We start from the raw sequence: 27,610 nt of genomic DNA, 5'->3' as shown, positions 1-27,610 counted from the left end.
GATGTATAAAAGCATGTCAAATAAATGCTGGGAATGTATGCAGATAGATAGGACATTCTTCCCTAAAAAGTCAGGAAATGCAGCAGTATAAATTTTAGGATTTGGTTGCTCAGCATACAAGAAATATAAACTTCAAGGCATGATTACAAGGAAAGGGTACTGGGGAAATTGAACTGATGGCAGAACTATACCGTACACTTAAAGGACACTGAATACTTCTGCCAAAGAATTCTGGGAATGGTAGTTTTCCCTCCTCTCACAGACCCATAATTCCCAGGTATCAAACTACCATTCCCAGAATTCTTTTGGGGAAGTAATGTGCTTCAAATTTGCACCAAGTGTCCTTTAAATGTATGGTATGGCTCTGCCCTCAGCCTAGGCTTACTCTATGAAAAGGATGGAATAGTAATATATGTTCAGTTCTAGCTATTCCTTGTCAACCGGTTGTTTTCAGATTACACAGCACAAAGACTCAAATAGACCTGCGTTAATACCAGGGCTATTTTTTCACACACCCTTTTTCTTCTACTGAGATCATGTAGCACTCAAACAAAATTTAGAGGTTGCCGTGCCTCCCACCTCAGCTTCTTGTTGCATAGATGTTTTGTCCTGGAAGGATTCGTTTTTAATTTTGCAGACAATAATAATGAATAATGCAGATGAACAACTAGTGCAGCAGAGCTGCGTATGACAGAGAGCTGGTGTTCACACAGGAGAATGGGGTATCATTTCATCTAGCTGCTTTGAGTGGCGCTGTGTATGCATTGCACAGTTTTTATTGTTATTTGCTGTCGTCTTCTGCCACCATCAACATTTCCAGATTAAAACACCGCAACGTTCATCTGCTCTCCGTCTTTGGCTTGAAAGTGACAGTAATTATTATTACATGATAGCTAATCAACAAACATCATTGTCACACGCTACTTAATGATTGTAGATCGCTTGCGAGCATTAATGGGGAGATGTATAAAGAGAATATGAACCTACGGTACAAGAGAACATGAACAGACAATTTGATTCTCAACTGCAATACAGCTCTTTTCTTTCTCTCCTTATTATTTTTTTCCCCAGTTCAGGTTTGGAATTCAGTAGCATATATTTATGAAAGCATGATCAGCATTGTAAGTTTATCATTGTGTTTGTCCTAAACAGGATAAAGGCACCCCTTACAGGGTATGCTAAAGTGGAAATCATTCCCCATAGTCCTTGACTTGTCATTCTATGAGAGAGAGAGAGAATTGGATAGGTACTGTTCTTTATATGACTGGTCACAATGTTTGGGTCATACTTAATCAAGCAAATAGAATCTATTTCAGGTAATGCCTTTATATTTTAATCGTTATTGCCACCTTGTGGCAAAAACAAATTCTGCCTCATGGGTAATTTAGTGCATTGGCCACACAGTCTTACAAACCCATATCCTCCCACATTTCTCTGATGAAAATAGGGATGTCCTATTCCATCACCACCACCACCACCATCATCGTTTTATTATTTATACCCTGCCCATCTGACTGCGTTGCTCCAGGCATTCTGGGTGGCTTCCAACATACATAAAACATAATAAAACATCAAACATTTTTTTAAAAACTTCCCTTCAGATGTTTTCTAAAAGTTGTATAGTTACTTGTTTCCTTGGCTTGGGGATCACATAACTCCATACCCTCCAACATTTCTCTGATGAAAATAGGGGTGTCCTAAGGAAAAGGGAGATATTCCAGGATCAAATCAGAAACAAGGATGGCTTCTGTAAATCCAGGACTGTCCCTGGAAAATAGAGGCACTTGCAGGGTCTGCAAACCATAAATGTGATTGCTGCATCATTCAAGAGTAAGGGATTATTCACTATGACCCCCAAAGCATTTGAATGATTTCTCAGAAGATTGAGGCTGTTTTATGCTAACACATGACCTCAATGAGCCACTGGTCAAGGGGGGGGGGAGTTAAAACAAATTACTTGGGTCAGGAAGTATGGTCAGGTGATCAGAGTTCTACATATTGTGAGCAGAATCAATATGCAGCTACAAAATGGTTGCTAATTGTTGGCAACTGTCACAAGATCAGCAGCATTTTATCAAGCTGGGGGATTTCAAACTGTCTACCTTCTGGGAATCCTCTCCACATTTACCTGCATAAAATATCTGAGAAGTCTGGAGTCTGTGCTAAAGTTCCTAGCCAGTTCGTTGGTCAAGTCTATTGGATCATCATCACCACCCACAACAACTAACAGTGTGATCATGATTATGTTGAATCAGAACAGAAGTAAATTCAGTAGAACCAACTCCCACTAACAGGACTACAGCCTAAGAGCAATTGCACCCTCTTCTCTGGGCTATGGGGACATCAGTAATGAAGAGCAAGCTGTCTTTTCAGGAAGCTTCCTGGCATCACTGATCTTCTCATTGAGGAACCAATGATAGGCTTCCAAGGAATCTCAGAGAGCTTTAAAGTCACTGTGATGTGTTAATGCCAGGATGATGTGTCCTCTCCCTCTTCTACTGCAACAGCCTAAGTAGTGAAGTGATAACAGACTCAAACTTGCCCCAAATATGAGTCTTCCTTCTGACCTTATGGACCTGTAATGGATTTAGGGGTTGCTTGTGCGTAAGTTGCCGCCACTGCTGGTGAGGTTACCTGGTTAAACCCTTTCTGACTGAACAGCCGCCAGCATCGTGACTGTCTCAGTCACTGGCAGAATCCGTCAGTGGGCGTTTCTTGAACCTTTTCCAGCATAAAAGTTGTTTGACGCCAAGTCTCCTACTCTCCCTGCGCGGAAGTCTTCTGTACCCGTACTCTCTCTGCTGGTCTCTGGCGAGGAGTCTTGGAGCCTCCTCTCCGATTCCCCCATCTGCCCCCCTTCTCCACTGGTGTTACGCTGATTTCCTTCCCCAGCAGATGGGCTGCCTCTCTCCCTACTGGGACCCTCTCCGGCATCCCTCTGGAGCCTTCCCTCCGCCTCTAGCTCCGATGGCAGTTCCCTGACAGGACCGTAGTCTGGTTCCGTGTTCCAGCTTTTTTTGAATGCAGCAGGAGTGATGCAGCTGTTGAAAACTCACAGAAAGAACACATCTGGATTTTTTTTTAACCTAGAGAGAGAACATCACAAAGAATTTGTAGCAGATTCCATCATGCACAGAAAAAGCTGTAGGGAACTCTGAGATGGATGGGGAAAGAGCCATCCACCTAGCTGGCTGATCAATGTGAAATGCTGATCAAAAAAACCTGAAAACTATAAAACAGAAGAAACTTGCATACATCACACATGTGCTGCAATCTCTGGCAAGGAAAAGCAAAACAGATAAAACAATTTCAGAACAAAGAGAAACGGCAAGAATGCAGAACGGCTCTTCTTGCTTCAAGAAAAGTTATGCTGACCATACTGTTTAGAATAAGCCCACCATATTCTGTATAATCTGCTTTGGAATAGATATTCAAAGGTTCCATCTTAAATGGGTTTGGCTTGCTCACTGCGTATTTTACTTGTGTATACTATATCACCTTTCCCTTGCGCCCAAGAGTCCAGATTGCAGAGTTAACCAATAAGGATTAGTTCTATTTATGCACGGATGTAAGCAAACATCTGCCCAATTCTATCTGGTTATTTTAATTTTCTTCCCCCCTGCCCTGCAACAAAGATGACCATCTGTTCTGTCATCAGCACTGATCTCGCTCTAGAAGCGAAATCAAAAGATCACCTGCCTAGCCACGCATTGTTCTCCCTTAAGCGCAAGCGAAACTTTAGTGGCATTCATCTATAGCTGTGAGTGCTGACCTGAAAGACAAAAATGTTTAGCTGGTCACAGAGCAGCCAGAGGTGCACCTGGAGATGGGGGGGGGGAGGACAATTAAAATGTTTTACATGTATTCTAAATTAGAAGGTGTGGGGAGGAGGAAGTACTCTGTCAAACGTTCATTCCACTCCATGAACAACGACGCGTTCATGTAAAAATGAATAGTAATACAAATAAGAGTACACTTCTTTTATGTAAAGTAAATGTGACAATTTCAACATGTAAATAAGCAGCTGGTCATATGTTAACATTGGTTCTGGACTCTACCATTTCAGACTAAGAGGTGGGGATGGCATGGTAGAATTCTCTCTCTGAAAACATGCATAGAAAACCAGATATCAGGAAATAGGTGTCTGAGCTAGTTTTCTTCCTGAAGAGTTTTTTCCCTCTCACGAAGGAGCATTGAAAGACATGATCCCCTCAAAGTCATCTGAGGTGCTAGAGTCCTAGAAGACTTTTGCTACGCAATAATGCTGATAATCTGCTAATTTTCTAGAAAACGTGGTGATGGAACTCACCATGAACGCCTCCCTCATTCTCTTATAATGGCAATGGCGCCCACCTGAGAGATGCCAGAACTGAGTTCCTGTGAGTCCCAACTGAAAAAAGCCCTGCTGATAACGCTGCTTTCATAGACCGGGAGCAAAACCTTTAACTATGTTGGTGAGCTTAAGAATGTAGTTTTTGATTCAATTCGAAAACTATAATATGATGGATTGAGGAAATATAAATGTAAATGTATGGGGAAGAAATGGTGTTTGCTTTGGTACATCTGTGTTGTAATGTAATATGTGAAAACAAATAAATAAATTGTAAAAAAAAATAAAAAATGTATTTTTGGTGGGCTGGTTCACACATGCGAATTCATTGAGTGAGGTGTCACGCAATGACCAGATATGTGGCTTTGCTATCGCAGGAAGCATTTATTTTTATCACCTACTGTCATCTCCTCTACAATATGAGATGAGATCTCTCTCCTCGCTTGATCAATTAACACTGAATAACTCTTAGCCATATGTGTGAACTGCCTCCATTTAAAAAGTATTCTCTCTGTGTATGCATTTCTGTGCGGCAAAAATGATAATTGCCAGTAAGCTGTAGATCTCTGCATAAGTGCCAACATATTTAACATTGTTGTTGTTGTTGTTGTTGTTGTTGTTGTTGTTGTTGTTGTTATATTATTATTATTATTTACAAAGCACCATTCAAGGATTACCCAGCCCTCTCTCTGCAGATGGAGAATGGGTAAGTGGCTGTTAATCTCAGTTCCCTCTATCTCACATCTCCCTCTGCTGCAGCCAGGTGGAATGGCTGCTGACAGGTGAGTTATTGGCACAATGCAGCAGCAAAACCCTCCTGTGCAGTTTCATATTTTCTAATATGCTGGCATAGTCACTGCCACACGTTTTTCCAAGGTAGATTTTATTTATATATTTTTAAATTTCTCTTCCACCATTTCTCCAGTATAAGGGCAACTTACAACAATATAAATATCCAAGACCGTCACAGAGAACAATAAAATGCATTAAATTTAAGGTTCTCACAAGAGTTTAGAACAGTGGTTCTCAAACTTTTTTCTCTGGGCCACACTTTCAGAATAAAAATTTGCTCACACTGCACTGATTTTTTAATTGATAAGAAATGTATTGGAAAACAAAGAGAAGCAACTCCTAGTCGTGCTTGATTTATAACACAGAACACGACTACTTTATAACATGATCATGAGACATCCAGAAAATGTAAAACCATGCGGCTTCTGTACATAATAACATGAATCATTCCCCAAAAATAAAATTGATTGTCCTTGAATCTTCCTTTTTTTAAAAAAAAAATATTTAATCATTTTTTCAATACAAGCAACAACAAAAAAACCATATACAACAAAAACCACAATAACACTAATAACACAATTTAACACTTCAGATTTGAGTACTGATATACCTATACTTACACCTTTTTAACAATATTTCCCCACCTCTCCTCCCCTACTTCCCACCACTGTCCACCTTATCGCTTAAGTATTCCTTCCAGATTTCTTCATATTTATCCATTCTTAATTTGCATTGATATGCAGTTCATTCATAGGTAACTAGTCTGTCCATATTGTCAATCCATGTGCTCAATGGGATCTTTTTGCGGCTCTTCCAATTCATCAAGACAAGTTTTTTTGCTTCTAATATGGCACGATACATCCATTTTTTTTGACCCCTTGTAATGTCCCACGTTTCCAGTATATAATTTAGAATTAAATTCAAATCCCCTAAATAACCATTTCTTTTTATTACTCTTGCTATATATATCCTCACCTCACACCAAAATGATGTTATCATTGGGCAGTTAATCATCATATGTACTAAGTTCGCATTTTTACTTCCACATCTCCAGCAGTTGTCTGCATTTGTTATTTTTTTCTGGTAAAGTTTTGCCACACTTCCTGCCACACTTGTCTTCCCTGCTTCTGATTTGATCCTGGAATGTCCCTATTTCCCCCACTAGTGCCTCTGCTAAACTTGGAGAGGAGGGTGACCTGATGTTTCTCCTGTGCAGTGGCAGTTGTAAGGGAGCATTCTGTTGCTTCTCCATGGCCGCTGCTGCCAGCATCCTCCGTTGTGCAGCTCGTAGCAGCTGCTAGAGAGTGGGCAAGGAGGAAGAGAGGTTGCTACTGTTGCGGCCCAGCCTCGCACAATGTGCCAGCTCTGAGGCAGGCACACCTTGAGTGGGAAGAAAGGGGGAGCGGAGTGGAGTGCATTGAGTTTTGATTTTTTGAATTAAAAAATGGAATTAAGGGGTTTTCTCAGGATGGTGGTGTGTGTGTTGTGTTCCATTAGTGTAGTACTGGTGGCCCACCCCTTCTTCTGAAAAGAAATACTCTGGGGAGGTACAAAAAATGGGGGCCAAGGAGGGTCACTTGTAGAGAAGTGAGAAATGTCCCTCTTTTCATCTGAGGAATGTTGGAGGGTATCCTAGTACTGACCCTGTATTATTTGCCAATTCTCTTAAGGCCCTGGTATTTATATTTCATTTGTCACAAGGAGATTTGTGTTCTGCTACATTTTTCTTTGGAACAGAAACCCAAGGAACTATTTATTATGTCAAGTAATCCATTCCCTGTTCCAGTCGGTGACTGAACTCCCATTGACTTGAATCCATCTCGGTTGCAAGCACCCTCACTTTTGTCTTCCTAAAGAGTTTGGCTCCGTGTGCCTATATTTAGTTTATGTCACACCGTCAGAGATCTTCTGTCTGGAAGAGACTGCCTGGGCTATCCAGACTGTTCTGTTATTACAAGCTTATCATTTCTTCTAATCTCTTAAGTGTCTTATTTTGTCATCCTGAGAACATTGTGGTTGGCACCTCTGTAACCTTCCTCCTTTGACAAACTAGTCTAGTGGGTAATATGCCTTAAAAACAGGATTTTTCCACTTCTGGCGTTCAAGTTAAATTTGCAGTGGTTATATTACACTTCATTAATCTTAAACCCCCTTATCGCTTCCTTGTTACTCTTCGTATTTGAGCAAATGTGTATATTGTGCAAAAACATTTATCACAGCCATCCAGCAGGCAGGAGACTGGATGTAAGGGTGGGTTAAATTAAGTGTTCTTTCTCAGGAAGAATGGGCCGTTGTTTTGGTTCTATCTTCTTGCTTTTGGAACTGGATCAATTGAAGGGCAACTCCCGTGTCAGCAGGGGGAAAGTTCTAGCTCCAGTAACATAATTTAAGAGTATTGCAGTAATAATTATAATCTGGGCTTTTTTTTTTCAGATGGAACTCTCTGGAACTCAGTTCCGGCACCTCTCAGGTGAGCGTCATTGCCATTCTGTGAGACTGAGGGAGGTGTTCATGGTGAGTTCTAGCACCTCTTTTTATATAAAAATGACACTGATTATAATCTTGTTCTGTAAGGTAAAGGGACCCCTGATCATTAGGTCCAGTCGTGACCGACTCTGGGATTGCGGTGCTCATCTCACTTTATTGGCCGAGGGAGCCGGTGTACAGCTTCCAGGTCATGTGGCCAGCATGACTAAGCCGCTTCTGGCGAACCAGAGCAGCGCACGGAAATGGCGTTTACCTTCCCGCCGGAGCGGTGCCTATTTATCTACTTGCACTTTGACGTGCTTTCAAACTGCTAGGTGGGCAGGAGCAGCGGGAGCTCACCCCGTCACAGGGATTCGAACCGCCGACCTTTTGATCGGCAAGTCCTAGGCTCTGTTGTTCTGTAGAGGCAAACAAATCGGTTTCTACCTCACCCTTTGTTACATGGCACAACTCCAAAGGAGGGACATATCCCCATGACTCTTAGCAACCATTGCAGCAGCATTGACACCTAAAGGCTGTGGAGAGGACAAGCTTACATCACCCTGTGCTTCCATTAGTCACCACTGGAGCTGGGAAGAAGTGGGAGCAACAAACACTGCAGCTACCTGGATGAGAAGCCCTGCTTCCTAAATCCATAGGGACTGGTCCATTAGAATAAATGGAGCCCTGTCCCACCAACCCCAGTCTGTCCTCAGCCAACCCTCCACCTGTAATTGCCTTCTTGCTGACATCCAGCCCAGGGGGTGGCCCTGCCTATCAGCTTCCCCTTCCTTTGTCTTAGTTCTAGTAACAGGTAGGTAGCCGTGTTGGTCTGCCATGGTCGAAACAAAATTAAAAAATTCCTTCCAGTAGTACCTAGAGACCAACTAAGTTTGTTCTTAGGGACGTGGGTGGCACTGTGGGTAAAACCTCAGTGCCTAGGACTTGCTGATCGCATGGTCGGCGGTTTGAATCCCCGCAGCGGGGTGCACTCCCGTTGCTCAGTCCCAGCGCCTGCCAACCTAGCAGTTCAAAAGCACCCCCGGGTGCAAGTAGATAAATAGGGACCGCTTACTAGCGGGAAGGTAAACGGCGTTTCCGTGTGCGGCTCTGGCTCACCAGAGCAGTTTCGTCACGCTGGCCATGTGACCCGGAAGTGTCTGCGGACAGCGCTGGCTCCCGGCCTCTAGAGTGAGATGAGCGCACAACCCTAGAGTCTGTCAAGACTGGCCCGTACGGGCAGGGGTACCTTTACCTTTTACCTAAGTTTGTTCTTGGTATGAGCTTTCGTATGCATGCACACTTCTTCAGATACACGTCTTAGTGTTACCCCTTGTAGAACTCAGCAGGGAGGAGGATATGGGTAAGAGTGAGCATTAGATAGATGGTTCTGGCCCCTCCTTGTGTTGTCTGCTTTTCACCCCACCAGACCCAAATGGGCACCAGCCACCATTGCTGCCCATGAATGAAAACGCCAAGTGTTGCACACGCCTGATGGAACTGCTACCAGCAGCTCACTGCTGTAAAGAATAACCCTACAGCAGTGGATCTCAACCTTGGGTCCCCAGATGTTTTTGGCCTACAACTCCCATGATCCCTAGCTCACAGGACCAGTGGTCAGGGATGATAGGAGTTGTAGGCCAAAAACATCTGGGGACTCAAGGTTGAGAAAGGCTGCCCTAGAGGGTGCCTTACCTTTATGGTAAATTCTAACCTTGGGGTTGGAACAAGGAGAATCCCTGCCTCTATTGAAGGAGGGATTAGCCCCTTCATTGGGAGTGGCATGAAGGATGTGCCGTACAGTTATCACAAAGCAGGGATGCACTGCTGGCTATGCTCCTACATGTGAACACTCATGCATTGGTGTGGAGTAGACATCTCGACTGCACCGGACTAGGCATGAGAAGCTGCTTCTATGCAGCCAGCAGTCGTGGTCAACTGGCTTCACCCCAGCATTGGCCCCCACGCTCTTGGCCCCACCCCCTGGGGACCCATGCGGAAGTCTGAACTGCCTGCTACTAAGAACAGCCTCAAGGAGACCTATAATATTCCTTGGGCAATATGTGTGGGCTAAATCCACAGCAAAGTACTGTACTCTTTGCCGTTAACATGTGCAACCTGAGGAGATGGAGGCTGGCTCTCTTGAGCAGCTTCTTCTTGTGAAAAGATTTCTTTATTTTTACAGGCCTGAGGAAGGGGCCAGACCCCAGAATCATTCTAGTGTGCATGTGAACACACTAACAAAATGTTCAAAAGGCATCCCTGACAACTCCCCCAATGGCAAAATAGGGACAGAGGGTTTTTGTTTACAAGAGACAAGGAGAAAGGTAAATAGGAATAGCTGTGTATTTATTTTACAATTGGATTTTTATTGGTGCAGGTATCTGGGGAGCACCTAGATTTTTAAGTGCCAGATTCTTTCCTTTTTTTCAGATCTGAATTTTGGTAGTGCGTATTGCAGCATGATAAGATTTGCCGGGTATGGAATGGAATTGAAATAGATAGCTTGGGCTCTTGAGCCTCATTGAAATGCTCAGCAAACTGTTGGCGAGGAAGTGCTTTGCACCACAGTTTATAACAACTTCAGAAGATTTGTGGTTGTGCTCTGATTGCATCCCATTATACTTAATATAACCTTCAGAATTACTTTTTACCATTACTCTGGACAATTTTAGGTGCAGAGAAAAGTGGCTCGTTCAGATACAGTATGCTAATATTATATATCTCCGCATTTGAGATATTCAAACAAGCCATTTCACATATAAAGTGAAAATTGCAGCAAGTATTTATTAAATATCAAGGCTTAGTTTACGGGATGCTCAAGTTGGGACAATTTCGCTGAAGAAGATGTGCAAGGAAATAGAAGGATGCCTTAATAAGGGGATGTTGAAATGGCAGTAGAGTTAGTCAAGCTACAGTCATGGGGCACCTTATCTAATAATACCTTTGACCTGTGGAGAAAAGGGAAATGAAGGATTATGTGATAGCCAACACCCTTCTTAGACTTCATCTATGCTTAAAAACAGAGGCCTTCACTGTGGACGTACAGTGGTACCTCGGCTTAAGTACTTAATTCGTTCTGGAGGTCTCTTCTTAACCTGAAACTGTTCTTAACCTGAAGCACCACTTTAGCTAATGGGGCCTCCTCCTGCTGCTGCGCCATCGCTGCACGATTTCTGTTCTCATCCTGATGCAAAGTTCTTAACCCGAGGTACTATTTCTGGGTTAGCGGAGTCTGTAACCTGAAGCGTATGTAACCTGAAGCATATGTAACCCAAGGTACCACTGTACGGTTACATGCCACCCCAATCTCCACATGGTGAGAGACTACAGGGGTGTCTGCATTTAGGATTAGGTTTCCTTGGAGAGATTGTGGTGTCTTCAGGATATATGGTTTTATTTCCACAAGTATACAGCTTGAACGTAAGATGGAATGGCTCACCGTGTTAACACCCCGCAAATCTTGCTTCTCTATTGAGGGGAGCCCTGACCTCTAGGGCAGAGAAAGCATGTCCCCGTGTCTCCAGCTTCCATGCTGCTTCCAATTTCGCTCACATGCAGCTCTGGCTGTTGTCCTATCTACTACATCAGCGGTTCTCAACCTGTGGGCCCCCAGATGTTGTTGGACTACAACTCCCATCATCCTTGAGCTCTGGCCTTGCTAGCTAGGGGTGACAGGAGCTGTAGTTCAACAACATCTGGGGACCCACAGGTTGAGAAAGCCTGTACTAGATGGAAAAGCAGCAGTAGCTGCCACCACATACCGTTTTACTTGCTTGGACACTCAGCATGGGGTGGCAGGAGAAGAGAGGGGGCAGCAGATGCTGTGGCATGCTTGCTGGCCTGTCCTGCCCTGACAGTGCAGGGCCCATAGAGGCAGGAATGGACTTTGGTACTATGGCACCCTGAGCGAGGACAAAGTTTGGCAACCCTCCCAATTTTGAGTAGGTACCCTTATAAATATAGGCTTTTAAATTATTGTTATTTTGTATCCCCTCAGCTCCTGTTCAGGGAAGCCTCCCGCAACGCTCTAAATCTGTTATGTACTGAGTTATGTACTGCTATGTACTGAGTTGAATGCAGCAGTCTGATTGGTCATAGAACAATAGGATCCAAAATGCAGCAGTATGATTGGTCCTAGAACAATAGGTTTCGGAATGCAGCAGTTTGATTGGTCCTAGAACAATGCAGCAGTATGATTGGTCCACAGGAGCCACCCAATCCAGCTCCAGATGGAAGTGAATCCACAACCTGATTGGCCTACAGGAGAATCCCGGAATTAGCCAATCACGTGCAGCCCATTGTGTAAATAATGTATACAAAGCAGATACTGTGGGGGAACTTCCATTCCTCCTCACCACTATGAGCTGAATAAAGAGCATGAAATCCACTCTCGACTCAGAGTATATTTCAAAATCCTGCACTGCTTTGAGTGGGTGGGGGCACCTGAGCGGAGGTCCAGTTCCTCACATTTTGAGAGTTCTGGGTGTGTCTTGCCTGAGGGTCTCCTGGAGCTGGTATTGCAATGGAAAGAGAATTACATTGAAAGGAGTTCTTTCCAGTCCTCTCATGAGCATAAGCGGAGTATGTAACAACATTCTTATTTTAGTTCTGGGTTTGCTTGTTTTTCAATGCTTATGAAGGATGAAATTTCCTAACATACTCAAAATTCCCTGTTGACATAAACCAACAGGAGATACAATCATGCTATTATCTAGCTGTTGGCCATACTAAAAATGAAATGCTGTTTCCATTAGCTTACCTGTTCTATATTCAAATGGTCCAGATTCAATCCTTGGTGTGTCCAGGTAGGTCTGGGAGGAACCCTTACCTAAAACTCTCCTATGACAGGTGGATCAATAGTTTGATTTAGTAAATGGCAACTGCCACCTCTGTACCGACTTACTTTCCAATGTTGCTTCTTTGGAGCTATATTATTTATTATTATATTGTTCATTATTGTATTATTAGGTAAGCTTCTATCTATCAGTCCTAGAGAGCTCATAAAGAAGTAGTAAGGGGAGAGGGGAAGCTTTTTCTTCCACCTCTATCCTGCAAGTATATTTTGTACATAATCACATGATTTCCATTTGTGAAGGAAAAATAATTCTTCCAATCTTGGTAAAGCAACCCGAAACGCAATACCTCAAACAAAAATTGCTTTGGCAGTCTCGTACTCTGCATCCAAATCTCCCGTTCCTGTTCTCTTGAAGGGAAAACAGGTGAAAATAATTCTCAGAAACTTAGATATAGGTGACACCTGTAAAATTAAATAAGAAGATTAATGGCTCTATTTCTTCAGGCTGTTGGGAAACCAGCCAGGGAAGCAGAACATTCATCCCTATGTGGTGCCATTGTCCTCATACTACCTGAATATTGGCTGAAGCCCAACAGGGTAATTTTAAACAGCACGGATCTAGTGCCTCCATTTGCTTCAGAAGTTTCTCTAGTAGTTAGGAGCGCTTCTTGAAAATTCCAGTAATTGGTTTTGACAAAGACTTATGGCTTATATAATCCTCCTGCAAATAATATTATTGCTGGAGCATAGAAATACAATTCTCCTCTCGTTGAAGCTAAGCAATTACAAAGAATGTGATAAATTTTTAGAGTGGGAAAGTTGTCCTTTAAAAAGAGGAAGAAAAATAAATAGCAGTGGTGAAATATCTGCAGTGTGGGGTCAGCCTGTGTGAATGCTCCATTTAGACCAGTATTCCGCACGGAAATACAGCACCTATTAATTATAATTTTGACGGCATCAATGAAGGGGTGAATGAATGCAGAGTGCAGTTAATTCCAGAGCATAGCAGCAGCTTTGCTAGAAAATCTTGTAAAACTGAACCATGGTTCAGGCCAAACAAGAGTTGGGACAGGATAGCCATGATTGGATCATAGAATCATAGAATCATAGAGTTGGAAGAGACCACAAGGGCCATTGAGTCCAACCCCCTGCCAAGCAGGAAACACCATCAGAGCACTCCTGACATATGGTTGTCAAGCCTCTGCTTAAAGACCTCCAAAGTAGGAGACTCCACCACACTCCTTGGCAGCAAATTCCACTGTCGAACAGCTCTTACTGTCAGGAGGTTCTTCCTAATGTTTAGGTGGAATCTTCTTTCTTGTAGTTTGGGTCCATTGCTCCATGTCCGCTTCTCTGGAGCAGCAGAAAACAACCTTTCTCCCTCCTCTATATGACATCCTTTTATATATTTGAACATGGCTAGCATATCACCCCTTAACCTCCTCTTCTCCAGGCTAAACATGCCCTTAGCCGTTCCTCATAAGGCATCGTTTCCAGGCCTTTGACCATTTTGGTTGCCCTCCTCTGGACACGTTCCAGTTTGTCAGTGTCCTTCTTGAACTGTGGTGCCCAGAACTGGACACAGTACTCCAGGTGAGGTCTGACCAGAGCAGAATACAGTGGCACTATTACTTCCGTTGATCTAGATGCTCACTTCACACAGTCTACTTTTACTAAGAATAGCTCCTGGATCAAGGTCATGAGGTAGAGGGAAGTCTTCCCAGCTTCCACATGCTCTGATTCATATATGTACAGTGGTACCTCTGGTTGCAAATGGGATCCATTCCGGAGGCCTGTTTGCAACATGAGCAGAACGCAACCCGCGTCTGCGTGTGTGCGGGTCGCAATTCGCCGCTTCTGCACATGCACGTGACGTCATTTTGCGCGTCTGTCCATGCGCTAGCGGCGAAACCCGGAAGTAACCTTTTCTGGTACTTCCGGGTCACCAAGGGACACAACCTGAAAACACTCAACCTGAAGCAAACGTAACATGAGGTATGACTATATTGGAATTTTTAAAAAAATAAAATAAATATTGGCCCAATTTATTTCGTCCTGCTAAATTTGCATGATTGTTTCCTCCAGCCTCCTATGACACTCTGTGGTGCAGCTGAAGTTCCTTTCTCTCTAACAAAGAGCTGGCAGTTCCCTTTGCAATTGCAGCTATTTGCAAATCTTACCTGGGGATCTCTGCAGGTTCCTGCTTCCATCAAGTGATCCAGAAGGGAATTGCCTCTATTCTACTGTTTGAGCTCTATCTTATCATGTATCATGTATTGGCCTTTTTATGTCAGCTATTTGTCAACAATAGTATTTATTTATTCTCTCTTATCAGCTACCTAATTGCTCTGCCGTGCTGTCTGTCTGTCACTCTGTTGTCACTGTCACCAGGGTGCCTTGTTTTGTCATGTCAGCTATCAAGAAGGGAACTCAAGGACCACTTGTAGATAGGTGGGAAGGGAAGCTGTGCCTTGAATTCAGCAAGATTAAAACTCTGTGGCTGAACTAGACAGAAGGGGAAGATGTCTGGAAGATTTTGGAGATACCATGTATGGGACTCCTGCAGATGTGGGTTGTTTCCCCCCCCCCCCCAATGTTTAAGAAAAGTTTAAGAAAAAAAGTTTAAGAAAAGACTCAAGAGTATACCCTGAACAAATCCAGAGTGGAGTCCATAACATAGCTGTCAACTTTTCCCTTTTCCTAAAAATTATGATATATGTAAACTGCTAAAGATGAGGTAAAATGAAAATCAGATAGGGGGGACTTGGGGAAGCCCACCTAACAATGTTTAGAAAAAATAAGGATAAGACAAGAATTTGTTTGTATTGTTTGTTTTTCTGTTTGTGTTGTTTAGTTACGTTATAAAATGAATTAAAAAATTGGGGGGGGGGCTTTTCCCTTTCCTTGCGAGGAATCATATTCGGAATAAGGGAATTTCCCTTAAAGAAAGGAAAACGTTGACAGCTATGGTCCATAAGATGATTGGGTGGCACCTTGTATGTCTCCTTCTGGTAACTCCTGCAGGCAAGCTTATGCCAGATGTATTGCTCTGCTTTCCTTTGGACCACATCAGTGAGTCTGAGAGGCGGATCTTGCCATCTGTGCAGCCCAGGACCTCTATACACACTGTCCAGGTATGCTCCCCAGGGAAGTCACTTCAGTGCTGCTAACGCTGTGGTTTGACTTCACCCCCGGAGGAGCACTCTATTGTATCTTGAGACAGACAGGTGCCTATAACAAAGTTTATTGCTACTGATAGGGAGTGATCATTCCCAGAAATTGGGAAACTTAGGCAGAGAATGGCTGTGGGAACGTGGTTTGGCATGTGATCTAATTTTACTTCTGAAAGTAAGCAGGTTTGGCCCTGTAAACTGCCAGGTTGGGGGAACCACCTGGAACACATGCAAATTGTTACTGGCACTCTGGCTGTGTCCACACTCTTACACTGAATTTCAAGTGCTGGGTTTTTCATCCAAGTTCATGTGGCATTATCCAAAATGCATATGTGTCAGGGGTTCAGGAGCAGAGGCGAGGGCAAGGGAGGAAACAGAGAGCGAGGGGGAGGAGTCCGAAGAAAAGATGAGTGATGACGACGACCCGAGATCTCTGAGTCTTTCCAGTGAATCAGAAGATTCACAGAAAGGAGCGCCAGTGGCCAGAGCAAGGGGGGAGCCTAGGGGGACACCCCAGGAAGAAGGGTCCAGAGGGGGTTCAGAGGGCAGCAGTTGGAAATCGGGGCCAGCATCCCCAACAGAGCGCAGTGGAGAGGAAGGGCGCCAGGTATCGAGCTCCGGCAGCTCGCCGCAGGGGGGAGGGCATGAGTCAGGAGTGGCCACACCTCCATCGGGGAGCGAAGAAACGGTCAAGCGGAAAGTGGAAGGTTGGGCGCGCGCGCCAAGTTCAAATGCACAGGAAGGCGGCGCAGTAAGCAGCCCGGAAAGGGAGCCAGGTCCTAAAGCCCGACGCAAGGAGACAGAAGGGTCCGGGGGGTCAGCGTCGGAAGAGTCCAGGAAGGAAGAGACCACGGGGGGCAGAGGGACCCAGAAAAGAACGGTCAGGTGGAAAAGGTGGAGTAAGGCTAGGGTATTAAGTTGGTGTACAGGAGGCGGGGACTCAGACAGAGCTACGCCGGTCTAGCTTATAAGACGTAGAGCTGCACACGGCAGCTTGGAAATGGAAACTGTAACTCAATAAAGACTTTTATAAAGTGAACGCTGGCTAGCGTGATCCTCTGGGAGCTAGGATCTGGGAGCAGCTCTGACAGTAAGCTCCGTCCCACAAGTTTTGGCACCTGAAGCCTCGCGGAGAGGAGAGAAGGCTGGTGCCTACTCGCGAGCTCACGAACGGCAGACAAGATGACGGCCGAACAGCAGATAGCGGATCTCAAAGAAGCAGTGACACAACTGAATGCCGAGATACTTGCATCCAGGAAGAGAGAGGGGGAAGCAGCTGCCGCCTACAGGGATCTCCAGATCAGGTTGGAAATGCTTACGAAGCAAGGGCAACTGACACCCAAACCGGAGGGGATTGGGTTGGGGAGAAGAGCAGGCGGCCTAGTATCTCACTTCGATGGGAATTTACAACAGTACCCCAACTTTAGAGCAGATGTACAGTGTGCCCTGCAACTGCTGGACAAGGACTTTAGAGATGAGCAAGAGAAGGTGGGGTTTATCATGTCCCATTTGCATGGAGATGCTAAAGCATGGCTGCACAATTTGTGGAGAGATAAGGATCCGGCGCTCCAAAGTGTGGATGCCTTCATTAAAGCGATGGATGGGTGCTTTTTATCAAGCATAGACGTGGATCTTGCCCGGAAGGAGATACATGGACTGAAGCAGGGGAGGGCCAGTGTAAGGCAGTATCATGCCCGCTTTTTTGCATTGGTCAGTGCCCTGGAATGGGACAGAGATTCGGCTCCAGTCAGAGACCTGTTTTGGGAAGGCTTGAGCGGCGCGGTTAAAGACAAAATTGCGAGGGGGGAGAGACCCCGGAGCACGCAGGAGATCGTTCAGAGGGTGCTGGCGGTTGGGGTGCGTCTGGAAGAACGTCCATGGAGCAGGGACGAAGGGCGTGGAGGGCGCGAACCAGCGAGAGGCTACTCCTTCGTTCCCAGAGAAGCAGCGCGTGCGCAATCCACGCCTCCGCCAGGAGGGGGAGCGGAACCTATGGAGGTTGGAGGTGCAAGGGCTCGGTCAGCAAACAGAGCCCTAGCACCGGGAGCAGTGAAAGCGAAGCCTCCTAGAGGGAACCGGAAGTGCTACATCTGCGACAGTCCCCAGCACATGGCGAAAGAGTGTCCCCAGAGGCTCCACAAGCACACTGCAGCCTCAGCAATGGTAACTGCAGCTACTCAGCAAGGAGAACCACAGCAGGGAAACGACGGAGTCTGGCTGGAGACAGAGGCACTGGGGCCCAGCCAGACGAGTCAGTGAAGCAGTCCCCAGAGATTTTGCAGCCCACAGACCCCCTCCCGCCCAAGCCAGTAGTGCGGCTCACCGCATCGCTCCAGCTACACAATGGACTCACCATGGACGTGCCAATCACCATTGACTCAGGAAGCAATGCGGACTTTATAGGGCAAGACTTTGTCGACCGGCACGCTATACAGTTGCTGCCTGCCACGCTACCCCTGCAGGTCGTCACGGTGGATGGCAGGGAGCTGCTTGGGGGGCAGGTGGTGAAGCAAACGCCACCAATGGTGATGCGACTTGGAAATCACAGGGAAGTCATCAGCTTTAATGTCACTCAACTATCGGACACGCCTATTGTATTGGGCATGAGTTGGCTGGACAAGCACAGCCCGACGCTGGCTTGGTACCAGAGGCAGCTGACCTTCGGCTCTTCCTATTGTGCTGAACACTGCATCCTGCCCCGGCAGGAAGGAGAGGAAGAGGAGTCACAGCTGCAGCTGGGGACGCTGCAAGCAGTTCCCCACAAGTACGCAGAATTTTTGGAGGTTTTCTGCGAGAAGGAGGCGGACAAGCTACCCCCCCACAGACCATACGACTGCAAGATTGACCTCCTGCCAGGGGCGGCGTTGCCAAAAGGGAAGCTGTATTCCATGTCTGAGGACGAACTACAGGAACTCAAAGAGTTCATAGATCACAATTTGGAGCGCGGTTTCATCCGAGAGTCCAAGGCAGTGGGGGGCAGTCCTGTATTCTTTGTCAAGAAGAAAGACACGCCCCAAAAAAGGCTCGTAGTGGACTATCGGACCTTAAACGCTATGACCAAGCCATCGGATTTCCCCATGCCCAGGATCGACGACCTCCTCGCGACGGTGCGCAAAGGCCGCGTGTTCACCAAGTTGGACCTGCGAGGGGCGTACAACCTCATTCGCATGCGGGAAGGCGATGAGTGGAAGACAGCCATGTTCACGCCCCTGGGCACCTACGAATACAGAGTTATGCCTTTTGGATTGCAAAATGGCTCCCACTGTTTTCAAGCTTTCATGCATCACGTGTTGGCGGGGCTCCTCTACAAGAAGTGTGTCTGTTTCCTGGATGACATACTGATCTTTTCTGAATCGCAGCAGGATCACGACAGAGACGTCAAGGAAGTGCTGAGCAGACTGCAGCAGCATAGGCTCTACGCCAAGCTGGAAAAGTGCCAGTTCGACGTGTCGAAGGTGGATTTCCTGGGCTACAGGTTGTCAGACAAGGGGCTCGCCATGGACAGCGCCACGGTTCGTGCGGTGTTGGATTGGAAAAGCCCGCGCAACCGGAAGGAGGTCCAGCGGTTTGTCGGCTTTGCGAACTTCTATCGCAAGTTTATCAAGGGGTTTGCAATGCAGACGGCGGCCATCACAGACACGCTCAGCTCCAAGAAGAAGAAGTTCATCTGGACGGAGCAGGCGGAGCAGTCCTTTCAGGCACTCAAGCGTCTCTTCGCGTCGGAGGAGCAGCTACTACACGTCAACCCCAGCAGACCGATGAGGGTGGAGACGGACGCTTCGGACAGAGCCGTGGGAGCAGTTCTGTTGCAGCAAGACCCGCAGGGGGCTTGGAGACCGGGAGCGTTCTACTCCAGGAAGCTCACCAAGTCGGAACAGAACTACACCATCTGGGACAGGGAGTTGTTGGCCATTCATGCAGCATTCAAGGCGTGGAGGCACTTCCTGATCGGAGCCAAGCACACAGTACAGGTCTGCATGGACCACAAGAATCTGGAGCACTGGCGCACGGCGCGGTTCCTGAACCAGAGGCAGATACGTTGGGCAGAGTTCTTTGCGGACTTCGACTTCCGTATAGAGTATGTCCCGGGGGACACCAACGTCATGGCGGACGCCCTATCCCGTAAACCGCAATACCTCGAGGAGGCGACGCCAGCGGCGGCCATGCACATCTTCGCACCGACAGCGTGGGCGTGCGCTTCGGCGACTGTTGACCTGGAGGCGGTACGGCGTGTGTTGCAGGACGACTCCTTCGCGCGAGCAAAAATGGCAGAGGTGCACAAGGGCACGGCGGCGAACGGCGAGTTCCAGGTGCGCGATGGATTACTCATCCGTAAAGGGGCCATCTACGTGCCCGGAGACGATCTTCGCGCCAAGGTACTGCAGCAGTTGCACGACGCGCCCACTGCCGGGCACTTTGGCACGAAGAAGACGATGGAATTAGTCGCTAGAGACTTCTGGTGGCCCAGAATGAGAGGGGAAGTCGCGGACTACGTGGCGAGGTGCGACACCTGCCAGAGGGCCAAACCAGTACACAGACCGCCGGCGGGACTGCTGGAACCGCTGCAAACCCCGTTCGAACCATGGGAGAGAGTGGCCCTGGTCTTTGTCATGGATCTGCCCAGCTCGAGGGGCAAGACAGCAGTGCTAGTGGTGGTGGACTTGTTCTCCAAGATGGCACATTTCATTCCGTGTGCGAAGGTGGCCACGGCGGAACAAACCGCCAAACTGTTCATAGATCACGTGTTCAAGGTTCACGGTCTGCCGCGGTTTATACTGTCCGACCGGGGGCGGCAGTTCATCTCGAACTTCTGGCAGAAGCTGATGGGCTTCCTGAACGTCAAGATCAACCTGGCGTCGGCTAGACACCCGCAGACCAACGGGCAAGCGGAGCGGGTCAATGCCATCATGCAGCAGTACCTGAGATGTTATGCGAATCAACAGCCTGCAACGTGGGTGGATTACCTGCCCCTCGCCGAGTTCGCCTACAACAACACGAAGCACGTGTCCACGGGGGTGACGCCGTTCTTCGCCAACAATGGAAGGCACCCCAGAACCTTCCCGGGACTGGAAAGAATGGGGGAGGGGGAGCCGCAGACAGCGGACGCGTTCGCGTCGGAGTTGCAGGAGGTCCACGATCAGCTCCGCCAGCACCTGGAGCTGGCTAAGCACGCATACAAGGTGCAAGCGGACAAACACAGGAGGGTTGGCGAAGAGATCCAAGTGGGAGACTGGGTCTGGTTGGCAGCCCACGCAGTGCCGGCCAGGTCGTTAGCGAAAAAGAAGCTAGGGCATAAACAACTAGGGCCCTACCAAGTCGAAGCGCAGGTCAACCCGGTGGCCTTCAGGCTGACGCTTCCGGAGGGATCCACGATGCATCCGGTGTTCCACAGATCGGTGCTCACTCCCTACAAGACACCTCACAGATTTCAGGAACCAGGAACGGCACCGAGTCCGCTCCGAGAGGGGACCGAGCAAGGGGGAGTGCCACAGGAGGAGCCCATCAACGAGGTCACAGAGATTTTGGACTCTAGATGGGGGAAGAGGGAGTAGAATACCTTCTCGCCAGGGAGGGCACCCCGGCCAGTGCTAATTGCTGGGTGCAAGGTTACACTTTGGAAGACCCTCTGCTCAAGGACGAATTTCATGCCCTCTTCCCACACAGGCCCATGCCAGCAGACTTTTTCGACGACTGGCTTTTCACACCGACGCTTTCAGCCAGCACGTTCCACGGGTTTGACTCGGACGTGGAACATTCACTGGACACACACTCCCCGGAAGAATCACCCTCGGGATCGGCCTCGGATGCCTCGTATTGGTGGGACGATAGACCAGAGGAACAGTGGCGCAGGAAGTGGCTGGAGGTTCCAGGTCGAGCGACGGACCCGGGAGCGACTGAGGCGGAGACTGACGTGGACATGTACGGGGAGGATCTTGGGTTTGAGCACGGAGGCACAGAGATGGAAGCGGAGGTGACCGTCGTCGACGAGCGCAGGGAGGAAGAACCGGAAGTCTTCAGTTGGAGGCCCGCCACGGGAAGCGAACTGTATCCGGCATTCGCCCCCATGACACTGCAGCACCCAGCACCCGCACCTGAAGGAGGGGAGAGGGGTAGGGGGGGCTTCGAGGGGGGATGGATGTCAGGGGTTCAGGAGCAGAGGCGAGGGCAAGGGAGGAAACAGAGAGCGAGGGGGAGGAGTCCGAAGAAAAGATGAGTGATGACGACGACCCGAGATCTCTGAGTCTTTCCAGTGAATCAGAAGATTCACAGAAAGGAGCGCCAGTGGCCAGAGCAAGGGGGGAGCCTAGGGGGACACCCCAGGAAGAAGGGTCCAGAGGGGGTTCAGAGGGCAGCAGTTGGAAATCGGGGCCAGCATCCCCAACAGAGCGCAGTGGAGAGGAAAGGCGCCAGGTATCGAGCTCCGGCAGCTCGCCGCAGGGGGGAGGGCATGAGTCAGGAGTGGCCACACCTCCATCGGGGAGCGAAGAAACGGTCAAGCGGAAAGTGGAAGGTTGGGCGCGCGCGCCAAGTTCAAATGCACAGGAAGGCGGCGCAGTAAGCAGCCCGGAAAGGGAGCCAGGTCCTAAAGCCCGACGCAAGGAGACAGGAGGGTCCGGAGGGTCAGCGTCAGAAGAGTCCAGGAAGGAAGAGACCACGGGGGGCAGAGGGACCCAGAGAAGAACAGTCAGGCGGAAAAGGTGGAGTAAGGCTAGGGTATTAAGTTGGTGTACAGGAGGCGGGGACTCAGACGGAGCTTCGCCGGTCTAGCTTATAAGACGTAGAGCTGCACGCGGCAGCTTGGAAATGGAAACTGTAACTCAATAAAGACTTTTATAAAGTGAACGCTGGCTAGCGTGATCCTCTGGGAGCTAGGATCTGGGAGCAGCTCTGACAATATGTTTCTGTACTTTGTTACAGAATGCATGGTTTCTCAAACCAGCTTCACACCAATTGGTTCCTGGTGTGTACACAAACGGAAATGTTTGAAGCCATGTTGATGTGAACAACTGACAGTGGGAGAGCTATGAAACACATGGAGGAGTGGGGAGACAACTGAGCTACAGTCTTCAGAGTGGTTTGGCAATCAATCCCTTTTAGCATGCAGGTACAAAATAGTGTGCAAACACCACTACATGCTAAATGTGTGCACAGTTTGTGTACCTATGTACACAACAGCTGAACTGTACAAATCAATAAGGGTATACTCTTTCACATAAACACTTGTAAATGTATAGAGATATTTTGAACCTGTGTTCACTGCAAAGTGTGAGCAAGCCTCAGTTGTTTGCTATTAAAAGCCTTGTCTCTTTTCTTTAAAAATAGGCAGCTCATATACTTGGGAAAATATTGCCACACTACAGTAATTTCAGTTTAGAATATTAATCTTTGCAATATTTCTACAGTGTGTGTGTGTGTGTGTGTGTGTGTGTGTAAAACAATTCATTGCAACAGCTTTGAATGGTTTGGGGGCAAGGAACTCCAGTGGTAAACGAGCATCATACCCTGACACGAGCAAGGTAAGTCCAAGATTAAGAGATCTCTGACATTCAGATAATTATGGCTTGAGTTAAAGAACAATACCGCTCACTGCTGGCTGCCTACAGTGAATCCATCGATTGGGTTTCAGCTGTTTAGATTGTACTCTAATTTACACATTGAATTTCAAGAGCTATAATACATTACAACCAATGCGAGACAGAAGAATCATTAAACTGACCAGATTAATAACCCTCTCCTATGTGGCAAAGGAAGGTAATTGTGTGGTTCCCCTGCCCTAACACAGCTGATATTGAAACCAATGGTGCATTGTAGAAATGGCTTGCTATCCTTCATTTAAGTATAAGCAGTGAAATAAACAAACTGGATTATTTATTAAATAGTTCAAGATTCATAGACTAGCCTATCACTCTACTGGTAGTGAGTGCGTTGTTCTGAGGCACCTATGCGCCTTTTCCATGGGCAAAAACATTGCTTTGTGTTCCCAGTTCCCCAGACAACTGGGAAATTCAGAGTAACCGTTATTCCTTTTGAGAAAGCAACCCTCCTGAGAAATTTCACTAATCTTATTGAAATTCATAGATCTCTCCTTGAAATTTGCAGGTGTTTTGCCTGTTCAGCTGTTACCATGTGTCCTTGCCTACCTACACATAGCCTCAGGTTCTGCAATGGGTCAGTGAGTTTGGCTGTTAACCACAAGGTTGGTTTGTTTGACCCACTCAAACAGGGATAGCTGTGGGCAGTATTCCTGCCTTGCAAGGGGTTTGACAAATGACCCTCAGGGTCCCTTTCAATTCTACAATTCTATGATTCTATGGAGGGATGCGGATGGCGCTGTGGGTTAAACCACAGAGCCTAGGACTTGCTGATCAGAAGGTCGGCAGTTCGAATCCCCGTGGTGGGGTGAGCTCCCGTTGCTCGGTCCCTACTCCTGCCAACCTAGCAGTTTGAAAGCACGTCAAAGTGCAAGTAGATAAATAGGTACCGCTCTGGCGGGAAGGTAAATGGCGTTTCTGTGCACGGCTCTGCTTCGCCAGAAGCGGCTTAGACATGCTGGCCACATGACCCGGAAGCTGTACGCCGGCTCACTTGGCCAATAAAGCGAGATGAGCGCCGCAACCCCAGAGTCAGCCACGACTGGACGTAATGGTCAGGGATCCCTTTACCTTTACCTTTTATGATTCTATGTGTACAGTCAAGGAATACACACCAGGTGATTCAACAAAATTCACAGCCTGCCATGGCAAAAGTCGTTTTCTTAAAGGGAAAATTAGCAACAAGACAGTAAGTTTTGGTATAGGATTACAAAAATAGAGTAAGGTCCCACAATATATTTAAAGCAGTATCACACCACTTTAAGCAGTCATGGCTTCCCCAAAGAATCCTGTATTTTGTTAGGGCTTCTGAGAGCTGTTAGGAGACCTCTGTTGCTCAGGCAGGCGCATTATGTGACCCATGAGTGCAGCAAAATAATCAGGCTGTACAATAGTGACGGAATAAAACCAGGCCAAATCTTTGTTGGCAGCAGCAGGCAGGACAAGGGTTGGCATGGCATTGGGTCCCAGGATCAGTTCACCATTCCACAAGCCCCATGTTGATGGAATGGATCTGCTGGGTTTGGGCCACTCCAAACCAGTGCCATGGGAGCCGGCTAGTGTTGAACCTTACCGTGGTGCAAGCCAACCAGGCAAGGCCTCACTGGATGACCAGGGTAGGGTAAAGGTAAAGGTACCCCTGCTCGTACGGGCCAGTCGTGTCTGACTCTGGGGTTGCACGCCCATCTCGCTTAAGAGGCCGGGGGCCAGCGCTGTCCGAGGACACTTCCGGGTCACGTGGCCAGCGTGACAAACTGCATCGGGCGAGCCAGCGCAGCACACGGAAACGCCGTTTACCTTCCTGCTAGTAAGCGGTCCCTATTTATCTACTTGCACCCGGGGGTGCTTTTGAACTGCTAGGTTGGCAGGCGCTGGGACCAAGCAACGGAAGCGCACCCCGCCGCGGGGATTCGAACCGCCGACCTGACGATCGGCAAGTCCTAGGCGCTGTGGTTTTACCCACAGTGCCACCCGCGTCCCACAGTGCCACCCGTGACCAGGGTACAGATTCCAAACAGGCAGATTCCGAACCCACGCTTGGGTTTGCCATGGTCATTCCTCCCCTCAGACTCCTTATGGTCTCCCTCATGTTATGTTGATCCTGACCAATGCCATTTCTGCCCTCATACAAACCATGTTCTTCCACCTAACAAAGGAAGGCCGTAATTTCACTGACAGAAAGGCAAAAAAAACCCCCAACCAAGTGCCAGTCAGGTTGAGAGAGAAAAATACATTTCCGGCTCTGTCAACCAGCGACCCAAAACTGCTCAGTGAAGGTTCTAACCCGACAGTGGGCAGGCAGGAAATTCTCAAATCAAAATGGCTGTGAGCACCAGGAGAAGCAGCCTTATATAGGCTTCCCCGTCCTCTCTGCAGCAAGGGCTCATGGGATAGCTTTTTCCCATGAGCCCATCACAAAGAGAGGATTCTGGGCAAAACCTTGCCCAGTATTTTGCTGCAATATATGGGTCACAGTACCACTGGTCAAAGTCGTCCCGTGCTCATTGAGAACAGAACGGGACTTCCCCTCATGCAGCTACAATTACCAGGGTGTCCTGAGAATTGTCTGTACCTGTGTTCAGCTGCTTGACCATCATCCTTGCCATTTTTCAAAGCGGACATAGATGTGGACCAAAGTGTTGTTTCCTGGCCAGTCTGGCATCAGTCCAAACCCTCAAACATTTCTCCGATGAAAATAGGGACATTCCATTCCATAATGATAATTTTACTATTTATACCCCACACATCTTACTGGGTTGCCCCAGCCACTCTGGGCAGCTTCCAACATATATTAAAAACATCATAAACAATTAAACATTTTTTTAAAAAAACTTCCCTATACAGGTTTACCTTCACATGGCTTGGGGGTCAGATAACTCCATACCCTCCAACATTTCTCCAATGAAAATAGGGACATCCTAAGGAAAAGCGGGACATTCTGGGATCAAATCAGAAACTGAGACGGCTTCTCTAAATCAGGGGTGTCCCTGGGAAATAGGGACACTTGGAGCGTCTGTCAGTCTGGCACCTGCTATGGCCATCCCCTAATTCACACCATACATTTCAAGAACTATGGTACCACTTTTAACAGTCATAGCTTCTCCCAAAGAATTCTGGGAGCTATAGGATGCTGAGAGTTGTTAGGAGTCTGCTATTAGTCTCCCAGAGATACAGTTTCCAGAGTTCCCTGTGAAGAGAGATAGATTATTAAACCACTCTGGGAACTTCTGCTTTTGTGAAACAAGCTTCCCAGGTAGATAGAATCGTACATTATAGATATAGATATAGATATAGATAGAAGGGACCCTGAAAAGCTTACCTAGATCAGCCCCCTGCCAATGCAAGAAATCTACTTCTGCAGCTTCCTTGATAGGTGGCCATCCAGACTTCACTTAAAAACCCTCCTTGATATGCTCTGCTTAAAAAACTCTAACAAGGAGAGTCTTACAATCTATCACATATGAATTTCTTCCCCCAGCCCCTTGTATTTTGAGCCCATTGGCTGCAATGATGTTGTCTATTGGTTTGAAATGTGCATTGTTTAGAGATTTACTTCTTTTTTAATGTGTGTATCTAAGTATAGAAGCTGTCCGCATGTGTCCACACCCCAGAAACAGCTTAGGGTCTCAAACCCTTGAAGACAGGCTCTCTGTGGATTGAGCAGATGAAACCAGTCGTGGGGCCAATGGTCAAGAAGGTGGCTACTGCTCATGCTTCAAAGGGAAGTGTGGGGCAGATAGGGCTCATCCACTTGGGAGAGTAGCCTACCTAGGAGAAGGAAACTCTGACTCTAAACCTCCACTGCCTTGTGTGGGATAGCTTCAGGAGAAGAAAAGGCTAAGGAGGAAAGCCTACACAAATCCAGAGTGGAGTCCCTAAGACGGTTGGATGGCACCTTGTCCACATTCTTCTGGCAATTCCTGCAGCCAGGCTGGTGACAAATGTATTGCTCTGCTTTCCTTTGGACCACATCAGCAAGGTCTGGGGTGGGGTAGGACCTTGTCATCTGGGCAAGCCAGGACCTCCATACACACTGCCCAGGCTTGCACCCCAGGGAAGTCACTTTGATGCTGTTACGCAGCTGCTTGACTTCACCCCCTCAGAGGTGCACTCCATTGTCTCTTCAGACAAATGGATGCCCTCAACAAACGAATAAACTTTTGTTCAGGGAGATTAGTCGCCTCTGGCTATTTCATTCATTCTGATTTGTTTGTGAGGAGTTCAGAGGATATTGCATCAACACAAGGGTTATCATACACTTTTCAGTGCGTTTTCCCACCGTTTTCCTTATCGCCCAAAGTCTTGGGAAAGTGGTTTTGTTGTGCAAGCAAGACCTCCCAATCACCCATAATTGTGCAACTTGAAACTACTGCTATGTGATTGAATCCTCCCACTGGAAAACAGAGACAGTCTAGAAGCTTTCACTGTTAAACTTGTGGTTTATTGATAAAACCCTTTG

At 47.3% G+C, this 27,610-nt stretch overlaps 1 long non-coding RNA gene across 1 annotated transcript in view; it reads right to left on the bottom strand.

Moving 5' to 3' along the window:
* Positions 1-1,594: 1,594 nt before the first annotated feature.
* The window catches only part of LOC310710378, a 33,226-nt gene continuing 7,210 nt past the window's right edge, over positions 1,595-27,610 (bottom strand). Inside the window, exons 2-3 of the long non-coding RNA XR_014528007.1 lie at positions 3,696-3,772; positions 1,595-1,697 (exon numbers count right to left, since the gene is read on the bottom strand). This is a non-coding gene — a long non-coding RNA (uncharacterized lncRNA). The remainder of the gene's footprint in view (positions 1,698-3,695; positions 3,773-27,610) is intronic.

This window comes from Podarcis liolepis (genome assembly GCF_965112155.1).
Source record: "Podarcis liolepis genome assembly, chromosome: 6".
Classification (NCBI taxonomy): Eukaryota; Metazoa; Chordata; class Lepidosauria; order Squamata; family Lacertidae; genus Podarcis; species Podarcis liolepis.
Note: the sequence above shows the minus strand (reverse complement) of the source record. Positions and strands in the feature narration are given on the sequence as shown.